General features: G+C 35.4%; 1 pseudogene; it reads left to right on the top strand.

Moving 5' to 3' along the window:
* Positions 1-1247: 1247 nt before the first annotated feature.
* Positions 1248-4191, top strand: LOC149197546 (pentatricopeptide repeat-containing protein At1g73710 pseudogene; annotated as a pseudogene).
* The last annotated feature ends 9862 nt before the right edge of the window (positions 4192-14053 follow it).

Genomic DNA, 14053 nt, shown 5'->3' with positions numbered 1-14053 from the left:
GATCCCAATGGCTATCCATTTTGGGTTGCTAAAGTTTTAAAGGTCTTTACAGAAAATGAGGATGTTACAGGTGTTGAAGTACATTGGTATGCCACAAATACACACCCATTCAATGGTGTGTATAAGCCAGAGATGGTAGTTGACAAAAAAAATGGTGGAAAAAGAAAAAGAAAGGGTACAAATATAAATCACCGCCGCACAGACATATTACAATTGAAGGATGTTGACATACTTGTTTATGACTTCAATTTAACAAAGAGAGGAACTATTCGCTTCAAGACGACAGAGATTCTGAAAAGGTTGTTACCAGAAGGAACAGTGTTGACATGGGACTCTGCTGAAACCAGTCGTAGATCTAGAAGACTTTTGAAACCTGGAATCTTGGGCATGCATGTGGACTCAGATGGGGCACTAGTTGATGACAGAGAAGAATATGGAACATCTTCGTCAGCATCCAGTCACTCATCTGAAGATGTGAATTATGATGGTGTGCAAGAAAATATGAGTGATTTTGAATAATTGTTTAAGACAGTTTATATAACTGATGTATGCATCGTATCTTCAAATAAAATGGATGTTTTCCATATTTTGTTAAATGAGAAGTTATGAAGCATTTTTATGTTGTTGGATTATGTCTTAAGTATGATAAATCTTATTGTTTAAATATCTACAATGCAATATCAAATTAGAGATATAATGTCTCTTTTATTCAGTGTACAAATAAAGACTTTTGAATTCATTCAGTGAAATAATTTGTTCATAATGTCATGTTTTTTTAGTTTTGTGGTTGAAAACATGTTAAATTTATACTTAAGAAAGAAAAATGATATTCTACCAGAAACATTAATGTGTTTTTCCTTAAAAGTTAACTTTGTTTGAGACATAAAAAATTGGTTTTATTAGCATTGTTTAAAAAGTATGAAAATTGACCCTAAAAAAAAAAATCATTATTCCAGTATCAACACTTTTTTTCTGAAGCTATATTTTGCAGGAAAATTTCGTAGAAAATTTCGTAGTCGCTGCCATTTTTAAAACAACCGCAAAATTGACACCTAAAAAAAAAAACATCGTTCCAGTATACACACTTTTCGTTTTGAGCACTGTTTTTGTGGTTTTTTTGGGGTTTTTGGGCCAGAGTTCTCGTTTTGAGTTTATAGTTCCCGTTTCAAAGTTTACATTGTTAAATGCTAGCGTAGTCATTAGTAGACATCCCTTCTTCTTCGGCCCTAAACACAAGATATGTTTATCTTTATCCTTATTGCAATACACATCCCAGGAGGGCTAAGAGGAAACAGAAATACAAGCAACATTTTCAATCTGTTCATGTTTCTCCAGGTACGGAAGGCCATCGTTATCCACCAAAAGAGTCTCACAAGAGCACACTAGTAAAGTCAAGTTCCGGGTGCAGAAATGTAACAAAGAAAATGGAAACTAAAAGAAAAAGCTCACACAAATCGTATGGTGGGTGTATCCCAGCCATTTTGCAAGCTTTGGATTCTACAGAGAACATTGACGAAGCGCTTGAACCTTGGGAAGCAAACCTCAGTGCAAAAGAGCGAAGCATTATCCTAAAGGAGCAGTGGGACTGGGAAAGAGCAGTTCAGATTTTTAAGTGGTTTCAGAAGAAAGAGTGCTATGAAGTTAATGTTATTCACTATAATATCCTGCTTAGAATTCTAGGAAGAGCACAGAAATGGGATCAACTGAAAAAGTTTTGGGAAGAAATGGTTAAAGACAAGGTCTTGCCTACCGCCACTACCTATGGTACTCTTATAGATGTGTATGGGAAAGCTGGTCTCAAAGAAGAGGCTCTTCTCTGGCTGGATCGCATGATATCACAAGGTCTCTGGCCAGATGAGGTCATCGTGAACACGGTAGTCCATATTTTGAAGAAGGCAAGGGAATCTGAGAAAGCTGAACAGTTCTTCAGGGACTGGTCTTCTGGGAAAATCTTTCTAGGAAATACTACAAATGTTTGTTCATCTAAATCAGAGCCTGATCGACAACGACAGAAGGATTTCTTCTATATTAGTCGTCGTTGTGAAGTAAAAAATCATTTTGAGGACCCAGTGGGTAAAAGGGACTGCTCTCCAAATAATTTTCCTGAAGGAGTGCTCATTAAAGGGTTATTAGATGATAAGTGCATGGATCCTTGCAGAGAGAATGATCAAGTTCAGAGGCCAGGCAGTTCTTACATGTATAATACATTAATTGATACATATGGGAAGGCAGGCCGCCTAAAAGAAGCTTCCAAGTTATTTTCTGAGATGTTAAAAGAAGGAATAAGCCCAAATGTTGTAACATTCAATACCATGATTCACATCTGTGGATCTTATGGATATCTTGACGAAGCAGATGCCCTTATGGTGAAAATGGAAGAGCTTCATTGCTTGACTGACACAAGGACGTATAACACTCTTATAGCATTGCATGCTCAAAATGACAATATTGATAAAGCATTTTGTTACTTCACAAAGATGAAGGAAGCAGGGCTCGTTCCTGATACTGTGGGTTGTCAAACTATTCTATATGCATTTTGTATTGGACACATGGTCAGTGAAGTAGAAGCTGTTGTCAGGGAGATGGATGGATTGGGCGTTCATGTGGATGAGTACTCCGAATTATCTGTTATTAGGATGTATATAGATCTAGGGATGCTTGAGAAAGCATGGGCATGGTTTGAAAGGTTCCATCTTGCTGGAGGAGTGAGCTGTGAATGCTATGCTACCAATATTGATGCATATGGGGAACAAGGTTATTGGTTAGAAGCTGAAAAGGTGTTTAAGTGCAGTCAAGAAAGAGGCAAGGGTCAAACTGTATTAGAATTTAATGTCATGATCAAGGCCTATGGGATTGCAAAAGTCCATGACAAGGTTCTGAAGTTGTTTGAAAGAATGGAAGTTCAAGGGGTTTTGCCTGACAGATGTACATATGCTTCTGTCATTCAGACATTTGCAAGTTCAGGACTTCTAGATGAATCAAAACACTTTATTACCAAAAAGCAAGAAGCAGGGTTTGTGCCTAACTGTTCATCATTTTGTGTTGTTATTGCCGCCTATGGAAGATTGGGTCGAGCTGCAGAGGCAGAGAAGATGTTTGAAAAGATGGTTAACGCAGGTGTGGAGCCAGATGTTTTTGTTTATGGTGCCTTGATAAATGCATTTGCTGAAGCTGGATGTGTGGAAGAAGTTGTACGTTACTTTCAAATAATGCAAAATGCTGGTTTTGCAGGGAACTCTGTGGTGTATAGTTCTTTGATTAAGGTTTATAGTAAACGTGGTTTTTTGAAGGAACCACAAGAAATGTACAAACGCATACAGAAATTGGGTGTTGAGCCAGATGCCTTTTTATCAGGCTGTATGCTTGACCTTTATGCTCGCACTGATATGGTGACTGAAGCACATGAAGTATTCAAAGTCTTGAAGGAAAAGCAGCAGGAAAATGAATTTTCTTTTTCCATGATGTTGTCCTTATACAAAAAGAATGGAAGGCTTAATGACGCCACTGAAATTGCAAAGTAAATGTTAGAATCGGGATTTCTTACTAACGTTCTTTCTTTCAATAGTGTCATTAGCCTGTTCATTGCAGATGGAAGATTGAGAGAGGCTGCTGAAGTTTTTCATCAAATGTTAAAACTAAAGGCTTCACCCAATGAGAATACATACAAAACACTGGGCATTCTTTTGAAGAGAGGAGGCATTCCAAGGGAGGTAGTAGAGCAGCTCGATGTTGCACGTAAAAGTGGGCTTCCACATGGGTATTCAAGCCTTGAGAATGAAAATCTTTTTTGCAGTGGGGATGCATGCTGAAGCTTTGGAAGCTTGTGATGAACTGAGAGCTTCTGGGTTGGATTTTGATGTGTCTTCTTACAATGTTGTTATATATGCACCTGGTAGTGCAGGGAGGATTAATGAAGCTTACAACATGTTCATGATCATGCAAGCCAAAGGTCTTGAAATAGATACAATTACTTATGCAAGTATGACAATTAGCTATGGGAAGCTAGGGTTGGTAGACTGTGTTAGGAGAATGTTTTACAAAATGAAACAGAAGGGTTTTCAGCCAAATGAATTCACGTTCAAGGCAGTTATAAATGCCTATAAAAGTGCTGGGAAGTTTGCTTTAGCCAGATTTTTTACCCAGGAGAGGGAGTTCATGCATCAGTTGCAAGATCATGGTCACATTATATAAGATTATGCAGATCTGGTTTCAAGCTCCATTTCATGTGCAAAGCTTTTAAAAGGAAGCTGGCATATCCTGTATTCATGTTGTTGTGTCTTTTAACATTTTGTAAAATTGTAACAGGTTATTTTTTTTGGGAAATTTAAATCTATGCTCCTTGTATTGAGAAATTGTGGATAAAAGGGTACTAGTAGTTCTTTTAGTGTATAACAAAAATGCAAATAAAAATACGTTGGTCATTCCCTCCTCCAATATAAATTAAGGCTTTGAAAACAGAGGAACATTTGCACATCTTATCTTGATATAGATAGTGTTCCAGTGTTAAATATCTGCTAACTGATCTGATTGCAGGTTGCAGAGATTAAGGATCAAGATATAGTGTGTCATGTCAAAAACAGTGCAACTCTTGTTGGTCCATTGTTTAGAATGCATGCCACTCAAGTTCATATTGATCTTCCGACACTGAGTGATACAGATAAGCACGTAAGTAATTGCAAGCATGGATATTACTGTGTTAGTTGCCAATATAGTTATAATTCTTTTAGACAGAGGGTCCATGGTCATCACTGACTGGAATTGTTTTAATGCTGCAATTTCATTTCTAGCACATAGAACTGCAACTGGGTAATGTCGAATGGTTTAGTTTTTTGTTGCAGTTGATGGGTCAAAATTCACTGTTTTTTCTAGGTTTTCAAGTCAGATATTAATGAATACTGGCCAGGGAAGAGTCATCAATGAAGATTTCGGAAATGTGAGAGTTACCTAAATATGGGTTGAGAAAAATGGTCTATGTGAAGCCCAATTGGTGTAGAATTTATGCCAATATTAAGAACGTACAAATCTTGTAGGTTGCATGGGCATAGATTCTCACTAATTTCAGAGATTATTCTTTTCCCTTTGGCATTATTTGTCATTCACACAATTTTCTTTGCTTTGTTTGGTTGTGTGTCGTTCATGAAATTGTGTTTTGCAGTCAGCAAAAGTCTTGAAAGTTGTCTATCAACTGGAAAAAATATCAGAAGCAAATTGTGACAACATTCACAGAAATAAATAGCGAACAGATCATATATCCGACATTAACTTATCAAGAAATAAGATTCAGAACATATATAGTTTCCACAGAAAAGGTAGTACTCTTCTATTACTTTGCTTCAAGGATAGGGCATTGTTTCAGAGAATATCCCTAATGAAATCCATTGAATTAATATATGAATTTAGGGTATCATGGTTCAGAACAACATAATGTTCAAATGTGAAGCCAATGAAATTATATAAGATTGCCCTGCTCCTTTCTTGCTAATTTTCCACCATTCCTTCAAATTTTCAGTGGCATGTTTATTTCCCAAGTTAATGAAGCTGCCATATTACTCTGCAAATTTTTTTAGCAGATATGGATAATTTAGGCCTTATGATTTGTAAGTCAAAGTTATTTTCACATAAAAAAATCGTTGTTGATATGGCACTGGTTGTCTTCCTTCCCTTTTGTTCTAATGTCTTCTCTCTCAATTTGACAGTCTTCCTTGATTGAAAGAGTTGTGGGTACATCTGATCCCTGACAATCATTCAATTCAATATTTGATGGCCTTGAAGCTCCTAAACCCCATTTCATGTTGTTCTTGCCTGTACAATAAAAATGGTCCCATACCAGTCACTATTTCTTTGACAATGGCAGTGTAAACACAAGAAGTAGCATAGAGAAAATGACTTAAATTCAAGATATTAAAAGGAATGTATGCAAGGTTTTAGAGACAATTCATATCAATCCAAAGAAATATGCAGGAAAATGTAATATTTTATGTTGTTGGAAAAATGACTCTTGAGTTTTCATAGAAATTGGATTGATCAAACACTGATGTCTAATCCTGAAGTAGACCAGTTTCATCTCTAGCTCACAGTGAGACATGTGAAAATTAATATTATGAAGTTACCACCTACTATACAATTTCTAATTATTTTGGCCTCCTAGGTTTACATATATTCCCTCTATATATTTGTTTCAGTTCAACATTTGATGGCCTTGAAGCTCCTAAACCCAATTTCATGTTGTTCTTGCCTGTACAATAAAAATGGTCCCATACTAGTCACTATTTCTTTGACAACGACAGTGTAAACACATGAAGGAGCATAGAGAAAATGTCTTAAATTCAAGATATTAAAAGGAATGAATGCAAGGTTTTAGAGACAATTCAGATTGATCCAAAGAAATATGCAGGAAAATGTAATATTTTCAAAGGAAAATGGATCATGGCCCAAAAGGGCCTCTATACAAAGACAAGACCTATCATATATTCAATGGATAGCTGCTCTGACATGGAATACTTGTAATAGAGATGGAAACCAAATGGTTGCACCCTGCCTTGTTTCAATTTTCACATCATTCTTAGAATTCATAAGAAGTTGTGCACTTTTGTGCACAATTCTGCAGCACAACAATTATTTGATAGAATGCCTGAAAGAGATGTGGTGTCATGGACTAATCTTGTAAAGGGATATGGTCAGACTGAGTTGGAAAAGTTTATAAGATATTTTACAATCTTAAGCCCAATGCATGCCTTCTCATATAACAATCACATTGTCTAAGATAAATCAGTTTGTCAGATAAATTTTGTATCTTTTGGGTGAATTATGTTAGGGCAGATAGAATCTACCATGCATAGCTTCTCTTGAAATCTTCTACACGCAGCCTTAAATAACTATGCTCTTCTGACATTATTTTTGTGAATATCCTAGCAAAGGAACATTTGCACATCTTATCTTGATATAGATAGAGTTCCAGTGGTAAATATCTACTAATTGATCTGATTGCAGGTTGGAGAGATTAAGGATCAAGATATAGTGTGTTGTGTCAAAAACAATGCAACTCTTGTTGGTCCATTGTTTAGAATGCATGCCACTCAAGTTCATATTGATCTTCCGACACTGAGTGATACAGATAAGCACGTAAGTAATTGCAAGCATGGATATTACTGTGTTAGTGGCCAATATAGTTACAATTCTTTTAGACAGAGGGTCCATGGTCATCACTGACTAGAATTGTTTTAATGCTGCAATTTCATTTCTAGCACATAGAACTGCAACTGGGTAATGTCGAATGGTTTAGTTTTTTTTTGTAGTTGATGGGTCAAACTTCACTGTTTTTTTCTAGGTTTTCAAGTCAGATATTAATGAATACTGGCCAGGGAAGAGTCATCAATGAAGATTTCGGAAATGTGAGAGTTACCTAAATATGGTTGAGAAAAATGGTCTATGTGAAGCCCAATTGGTGTAGAATTTATGCCAATATTAAGCACGTACAAATCTTGTAGGTTGCATGGGCATAGATTCTCACTGATTTCAGAGATTATTCTTTTCCCTTTGGCATTATTTGCCATTCACACAATTTGCTTTGCTTTGTTTGGTTGTGTGTTGTTCATGAAATTGTGTTTTGTAGTTAGCAAAAGTCTTGAAAGTTGTCTATCAACTGGAAAAAATATCAGAAGCAAACTGTGACAACATTTACAGAAATAAATAGCCAAACAGATCATATATCCGACATTAACTTATCAAGAAAGAAGGTTTAGAACATATACTCTTTCCACAGAAATGGCAGTACTCTTCTATTACTTTGCTTCAAGGATAGGGCATTGTTTCAAAGAATATCCCTAAAGAAATCCATTGAATTAATATATGAATTTAGGGTATCATGGTTCAGAACAACATAATGTTCAAATGTGAAGCCAATGAAATTATATAAGATTACCCTACTCCTTTCTTCCTTATTTTCCACCGTTCTTTTAATTTTTCAGTGGCATGTTTATTTCCCAAGTTAATGAAGCTGCCATATTACTCTGCAAATTGTTTTAGCAGATATGGATAATTTAGGCCTTATGATTTGTAAGTCAAAGTTATTTTCACATAAAAAATCGTTGTGGATATGCCACTGGTTATCTTCCTTCCCTTTTATTCTAATGTCTTCTCTCTCAATTTGACAGTCTTCCTTGATTGAAAGAGTTGTGGGTATATCTGATCCCTGAAAATCATTCAGTTCAATATTTGATGGCCTTGAAGCTCCTAAACCCAATTACATGTTGTTCTTGCCTGTACAATAAAAATGGTCCCATACCAGTCACTATTTCTTTGACAACGGCAGTGTAAACACAAGAAGTAGCATAGAGAAAATGACTTAAATTCAAGATATTAAAAGGAATGAATGCAAGGTTTTAGAGACAATTCAGATCGATCCAAAGAAAGATGCAGGAAAATGTAATATTTTATGTTGTTGGAAAAATGACTCTTGAGTTTTCATAGAAATTGGATCGATCAGACACTGATGTCTAATCCTCAAGTATACCAGTTTCGTCTCTAGCTCACAGTGAGACATGTGAAAATTAATATTATGAAGCTACCACCTACTATACAATTTCTAATGATTTTGGCCTCCTAGGTTTACATATATTCCCTCTATATATTTGTGTTACCCAAATTGGGTAGCCCTGCACAAATTTTCTTCTCCTGCAATTTTACCCATGTTCGAGAGATCTTTCAATATTTGTTGCAACCCTTATGTAACTTTAAGACTCTTGTAGATCATATGTGTACTTGCTTGAACTCTGAACTTTTGAACAGTGACTTTTGTATTATTTTGTAGAAAGTTAAGATCTTGATGAACACTTGGATAAGTTATTTTCTCTTATTGATAAAGGAAAGTGTTTGATGAAAATGGGGGTTGCTAAGTCAGTCCCTCTATGTTCAGGTAGACAGAGTATTTGCTCAATAATGTGTAAAGCTTCCCTTGTTTCAAAATCAGTAGTCAACATGAAGGCATTGTCCATTCCTTTAGTCTTTCAATGGCATGTTTATTTCCCAAGTTAATGAAGCTGCCATATTACTCTGCAAATTGTTTTAGCAGATATGGATAATTTAGGCCTTATGATTTGTAAGTCAAAGTTATTTTCACATAAAGAAATCGTTGTTGATATGGCACTGGTTGTCTTCCTTCCCTTTTGTTCTAATGTCTTCTCTCTCAATTTGACAGTCTTCCTTGATTGAAAGAGTTGTGGGTACATATGATCCCTGACGATCATTCAGTTCAATATTTGATGGCCTTGAAGCTCCTAAACCCAATTTCATGTTTTTCTTGCCTGTACAATAAAAATGGTCCCATACCAGTCACTATTTCTTTGACAACGACAGTGTAAACACAAGAAGTAGCATAGAGAAAATGTCTTAAATTCAAGATATTAAAAGGAATGAATGCAAGGTTTTAGAGACAATTCAGATCGATCCAAAGAAAGATGCAGGAAAATGTAATATTTTCAAAGTAAAATGGATCATGGCCCAAAAGGGCCTCTATACAGAGACAAGACCTATCATATATTCAATGGATAACTGCTCTAACATGGAATACTTGTAACAGAGATGGAAACCAAATGGTTGCACCCTGCCTTGTTTCAATTTTAACATCATTCTTAGAATTCATAAGAATTTGTGCACTTTTGTGCATAATCTGCAGCACAACAATTATTCGATAGAATGCCTGAAAGAGATGTGGTGTCATGGACTAATCTTGTAAAGCGATATGGTCAGACTGAGTTGGAAAAGGTTATAAGATATTTTACAATCTTAAGCCCAATGCATGCTTTCTCATATAACAATCACATTGTCTAAGATAATTCAGTTTGTCAGATAAATTTTGTATCTTTTGGGTGAATTATGTTAGGGCAGGTAGAATTTTCCATGCATAGCTTCTCTTGAAATCTTATACACACAGCCTTAAATAACTATGCTCTTCTGACACTGTTTTTGTGAATATCCTAGCAGAGGAACATTTGCACATCTTATCTTGATATAGATAGAGTTCTAGTGTTAAATATCTGCTAACTGATTTGGTTGCAGGTTGCAGAGATTAAGGATCAAGATATAGTGTGTCGTGTCAAAAACAGTTGGTCCATTGTTTAGAATGTGTGCCACTCAAGTTCATGTTGATCTTCTGACACTGCGTGATACAGATAAGCACGTAAGTAATTGCAAGCATGGATATTACTGTGTTAGTTGCCAATATAGTTATAATTTTTTTAGACAGAGGGTCCATGGTCATGACTGATTGGAATTTTTTTAATGCTGCAATTTCATTTTTAGCACATAGAACTACAATTGGGTAATGTCGAATGGTTTAGTTTTTTGTTGCAATTGATGGGTCAAAATTCACTATTTTTTCTATGTTTTCAAGTCAAATATTAATGAATACTGGCCAGGGAAGAGTCATCAATGAAGATTTCGGAAATGTAAGAGTTACCTAAATATGGGTTGAGAAAAATGTCTGTGTGAAGCCCAATTGGTGTAGAATTTATGCCAATATTAAGCACGTAGAAATTTTGTAGGTTGCATGGGCATAGATTCTCACTGATTTAAGAGATTATTCTTTTCCCTTCGGCATTATTTGCCTTTCACACAATTTGCTTTGCTTTGTTTAGTTGTGTGTTGGTCATGAAATTGTGTTTTGCAATTAGAAAAAGTCTTGAAAGTTGTCTATCAACTGGAAAAAATATCAGAAGCAAACTGTGACAGCATTCACAGAAATAAATAGCCATCAGATCATATATCGGACATTAACTTATCAAGAAAGAAGGTTCAGAACATATACAGTTTCCACAGAAATTGCCGTACTCTTCTATTACTTTGCTTCAAGGATAGGGCATTGTTTAATGAAATCCATTGAATTAATATATGAATTTAGGGTATCATGGTTCAGAACAACATAATGTTCAAATGTGGAGCCAATGAAATTATATAAGATTATCCTGCTCCTTTCTTACTAATTTTCTCTTTATAAACTAGCCATTTGGAACTTTGATGTTACACATTCAAATTCTAGTATCATCCACCTGTTTAATTCTCACCTTGGGGCATCTACAATATTTGACGACATAATGCCTTTAGAAGCACATAGTTTGTTTGACTACCTGTCCACTAGTTAGTTTGTCTATGCTCATTATGGTAAATTTGATCTTACACCTTGAATAGGCTTTACTTGTAGTTTACTAAATCCAATGGCTGATTTTTTGGGTATCCGACTCACCTCGGGCAATCTTTGACAACATAATGCCCTCTAGAAGCTCATAGAATCCAATTTTTAACATATTTTCACTCTTTTTATCACTAGGAGTGCTTAATTCAAACAATGGTGAGACCATTTGGATGTTAGAAACCTAATGCTAATTTTCTATTTGTCCCCAACCTAATGAATATTAATATTGGTGATAGCATATCTTTAAAATGAACATATTGAGTTAATTTCCCTTATATAAAGGTCTTCCTTATTTATTCATAATCTTTGAATTTCAATTACATCATTGTTCTCATCCTTTGTCAAATGTTCATCAAGCAATGTCAGAAGACAGTATTGGCATCCATCAAGGACCTTAGGATAAACCTTATAAACTGAAAGCATGCAGTCTGTAACTAACATGAAATCAAAGTGTCAAATAAATTAATTTGTGCATTTGCTAATTGTGGTAACCCTCGCTCTTCAAATATTAGATAGTTCAAGCTTTGATCTCATGAAATAAATGTAACCTTACAAATTGCAGGGCACTAGTCTATTTTTGTGCTAAAGTTTATTGTGCATCATGTGATTTGATTATGACAAGGTTTGTAATTTGATTTATTTCTGTTGTTTGTACTTTGAAGGCTATTGCATCTTGGGGAGTTCGCAACAACATTGACTTTCTTTCTTTGTCTTATACACGACATGCTGAAGACATTATACAAGTAAGAAATATGACATAAAATCTACATTCTTGCTCATGTTCTGCGCTTGTGATGTTACTTCTAGCAACTATGATGGATCTCACATAAAATTTTCTGTCAAGCTGTTTTTATAGAGACAAGTTATAGCAACACCGTCCATGCTTTTCAACAGATTGTGTGCCAAGAGGGCATCCATGCCCTCTTCAGAGGAGTAACAGCTAATATTATGTTAAGAGTAGTAAGGGCTAGAGTTCTTGCACTATATGATCAGCTTCAGTGACTAGTTCTGAGTGAGTCGAACAAGTCAATATTGATATGTAGCAGATGCATGGACAGTGTTTGACAAAATGCCTGAACGAGATGTGGTGTCATGGAATACTATGATTGTTGGATATACTAAAAATGGGTATTGTCAGGAGGCATTAAGGCTTTATGGCTGGATGCAATGGACAACTATAGAGGCGGATCATGTTACCTTTTCCAGTGTACTTGGTGCGTGTGTTGGCCCAGAAGCTCCGCAGCAAGGAAACGAGGTGCATGGCCATGTAATTAGAAATGGGTTTGACCTAGAGGACCCCATAGGGAATGCTCTTCTTACTATGTTATGAATGTCCTTGCTTCTACGCATGTTTATCATTCCCTACATTAGTGTTCCTTGGCCTTGATTTATAGTATATTGGAAAAGGTTATGAGACATTTTATAATCTTAAGCCCAATGCACGCCTTCTCATGTAACAATCACATTGTCCAAGATAAATCAGTTTGTCAGATAAATTTTGTATCTTTTGGGTGAATTATGTTAGGGCAGGTAGAACCTGCCATGCATATCTTCTCTTGAAATCTTCTACACGTAAACTTAAATAATTATGCTCGAAATACCATCTATATCAATGAAATATGATCACATGACGTGTCACCATTGGCATACCACCCAACAACACTGCATTATGCAAATTTCTAGCAATACTATACTCAATGTAACCCCTATTCGACTTTTTTTGTAAAATTATGGCTGATATGAAGAGATGAATCAGGTAGAAATTCAATTTGTCTTATGAAAATGTCACTAACTATCCAGGTATGTTTTTGCTATGTATGCACCCTAGATTAGACATCAAATATTTTACTAATCCCCTCTGCTTTTGCATTTTTCCATTTTTCTCTATCAAACATATGCTTGTCACAAAAGGCAAGTAATTGCTTATGCTTGCAGTCACACTATTTTGTATGAGACGATTTGCAATTAGCATTACAATAATCAGTGCAAGAATAGAGTCCATTCGAGAAACAATGGAAACAATTTGCATCTCTCACAACAATTCCCTTCCTGGTGATCATCAGAATGAGCTTTGTGGCATTGTGGCAATGCCCTCAAACATGAAGGTTCTTGGTAATATGAATAGATGATCTAGCCATTTGTTGATGATAAAAAATAAACACCGGTAAAGAAACAAAATTGCATAAAAATTTGACTTCTTTCTTCTATGCTGTTGTTTCTTATGTCATTTGCATAAAATTTTGACTTCTTTCTTTTATGCTATTGTTTTTTATATCATTGCCTTACGGTGTTTCCTTTGCAACATGTGGTGCAAATGCTAGTTTACTTTTGTTTAAATATTGGTGGAACAAGTCTCAACTTGTGGTTTGGTGGGACTAGTACTATATCAATTACTAGTCCCTGCACAACATTAGACATCTCTCCCCTAGATGTGGGATACAAGATGGTTTTTCATGTGAAAAGAAAAACACTATGCTAGCCTATCGAATACCCATGTTGATGTGTCACATTGTTGATCATGTGGATGTATGGGCAATGAGTTGTTTCATTGTTGAAGATGCAAAGGGTGCATATTTTCCACATTATATGTAAATGTAAAAAACATGTATTTAAATGTGTTATATTCAAATGCTAAATTTTCGTATATTAGTATCTATCTATCATTTTAATAATGTTTTCCCATTAAAGATTCAGAAAATTCTATTTATACATTTTTTTAAAAGTACAAATTCCTAGTGCCGTTGTGAAGTAACTAACACCAAACGTGTTTCAAAATTTACAATATATTTTTACGTGTTTCATTTGGTGATGCATTCCTTACCATGACGAGAGACCTCATATTTTTTAGCCAAATCCCTAGCCATC

The sequence above is a fragment of the Pinus tabuliformis genome, chromosome 2_2 (genome assembly GCF_031772625.1).
Source record: "Pinus tabuliformis cultivar Carrire ecotype Pingquan chromosome 2_2, CPIR1, whole genome shotgun sequence".
Lineage (NCBI taxonomy): Eukaryota > Viridiplantae > Streptophyta > Pinopsida > Pinales > Pinaceae > Pinus > Pinus tabuliformis.
This window is presented reverse-complemented; position numbering and strand designations above follow the sequence as displayed.